This window comes from Fukomys damarensis, unplaced genomic scaffold, assembly GCF_012274545.1.
Source record: "Fukomys damarensis isolate Sample0158 unplaced genomic scaffold, DMR_v1.0_HiC HiC_scaffold_13, whole genome shotgun sequence".
Lineage (NCBI taxonomy): Eukaryota > Metazoa > Chordata > Mammalia > Rodentia > Bathyergidae > Fukomys > Fukomys damarensis.
Genome location: NW_022900925.1, coordinates 4810878 through 4813289, shown reverse-complemented (window position 1 = coordinate 4813289; position 2412 = coordinate 4810878). Strand labels below are relative to the sequence as shown.

The 2412-nt window shown below is 37.7% G+C and overlaps 1 pseudogene; it reads right to left on the bottom strand.

Moving 5' to 3' along the window:
• Positions 1-757: 757 nt before the first annotated feature.
• On the bottom strand, positions 758-1656 carry LOC104855950 (annotated as a pseudogene).
• Between the last annotated feature and the right edge of the window lie 756 nt (positions 1657-2412).

Here is a 2412-nt window from a genome sequence, read left to right as displayed (position 1 = left end):
ATCATAGTTCAAAATTTATCAGTAGATGTAACTGACATACCAACAGAAGCTTCCACGTAACACAAAAAAACTCTGATTTCCACATAATAAATGTAATCTTGTTAGGATGAGCCATGTGTGCCTTCTCTTACTATGTTTTTTTTTATTATGTTCTCTCATAATGATTATGTTTTGATGATTATTATCCACACTTAGCAGATCTGCATGTTGGCACCCCAGAGAAATACTCACATTTTTTTTTAAAGCAAAGGGTGGAATTGAATCTTTCTTTACAGGACACTGAGAAATATAAAATTCTATGTAGAAATAAGAAACCCTTCAAAGCATAAGCTTCATACAGTATGTACAGTTTGGAACTGTTCAAATATAGTTTCATTCTACAAAGTGCTACAATAACAAACCACATTTTAAAAAAACAGTTCTTAGTAGAGAAACAGACAAACATACTGAATATGGCACACAACAAAAATTTGATGTCTCCCTCAGCTGCACAATCTAGAAGTTAAAGGTACCAGAAGTCCCATCCTGATCTCGAAAGGTATAGCCTCCAGAGGTAGTTTCTGACACAATAGTTTGATCTTCTTCCTCTACTGAGAAATACTTCCCAAACAAGTTAATGAGGCCTTGTACACAGACTCATTTTCATGGTTCTGTAGAGTTTCCATTTTGTCCAAGCTTCCACATTCTGCAATCATTATCGTAAGTTTTTCAGTTTCACCCAGTGTCTCAGCAGCCTTGAAGATATTTGAAATGGCATCTAAGAAAAACCAGAACAACTTTCATATCTTTCACGGTTAAGAGGTTCATCAGTGGTTACATAAGCAACCACCCGGTAAAGATGATATATCAGGAACTGCAAGAAAACACCGTATTTGATAACCAAATCTCAGAAAACTGAACCATCACCCTGCAATGTTTCCCAGAGCCCATGTAGCTTGTTCCCTGATGTGAGCGTGGGGAGAAGCCAAGAGAGAAATGAGTGCTGGGATATAGCACCTCCCTCCACCACAGCCTTGGTCTGTGCTGATGACCCGGAAGCAATGTTAGTGAGCACCGACGCAGACTCAGACTGAATGGGACCACAATCATTCTGCCCAAGAAGGACACAAATTTCGGAATCAAACCAGCCCAGATTATGTGGTCTGTGGGGGGCTGTTTTTCCCAAGAAAGCCGTTTCCTAGCAGCCTGAGTAGCTTGCAGCTGGCTTTCTGGATTATTGCTATTTATGCCTTTGACCATGTCATCAACAGCCCAAGTCACAGTGCCCTGGTTGTTGTGATTTTCCTGCAGTGATGAAGTAGCATCATCAGGGAATGAGTTGATCTTCCTCCTCTTCAGCATCTGGTCATCCTTCTTAGCTTTCCTTGGCTCCACACTCACTTCTATTCCTCGCTGCCTCGTTGCTGTACTCTCTTTTCCCTCGTTCTTGAATCTGTTCGGCAGGGCAACTGGTGAGTTAGCATTCTCACTGGTGGTGTGTTTACGAGACAGAGAGAAGGGCGCTGCGGACAGAGTGCTCTCAAAAAGGCCACCACTGCTGAGCCCAGAAACGGTGTGCCGAGTACGTACATTTATGTTTACGAGGTTGCTCCAAGGATTTACAGAGTAGAAAAACTGGCAGAAAGTTGAATTTCTATCCACATGAGGACTACTCATGCAATTTAGGAGTGTACGCCATGAAATAATGTGCAGTTACTAAAAGGCCTGCTGGAACTCTTCTGACCAGCGCAACTATTCATGACATAACGTTTGTTGAAAAGATGAATAATTATACCTGATTATGTGGTAATGATTGTGTTTAAAAATCAAAGTTAACACATCATTATTTCTACATGTGGATATGCTTGTAAGTATCTGTAAAACCATCTTGGAATGTACTTAAAAATTAACATTATTGATTATTTCTGGTGAGAATTGTAAACTTGAGTACAGGTCTGGGTTCAGGTGGGAAGGGAGGCTTTGTGATAGGAGTAGATTATTTTGTACTATTAACTTTGCCTTGTTTGTGATTTTTAAAAAAGCATTTTAAGTATGCCTACTATTAATTAAATCTAACATTATAATAATTAAAATAAAAATCTAGTTGTGAATATCTAAAATTATGGTCATTAATTATAAATTTAATTTCCTTTCATGTAATTTCTATTTTTCCACAGTTTTAAATAATAAATATTACTTTGGAATAAGAAAAATATTTAAGGCTGGGGATTTAGCTCAGTGGTTTCACCTCCTGCCTGGCAAGCGCAAGGACCCGAGTTCAATCTCTGGTACAAAAAAAAAAAAAAAGAAAAATATTTAAAACTGACAGTATATATAGGTATTGAAGAGTAAATAAAGAATTTCTAAGTATCATTTAAAAATATTACTTAATAATTGGGACAAAAATTATAAGTCTGGCTCAAAATCAAACAG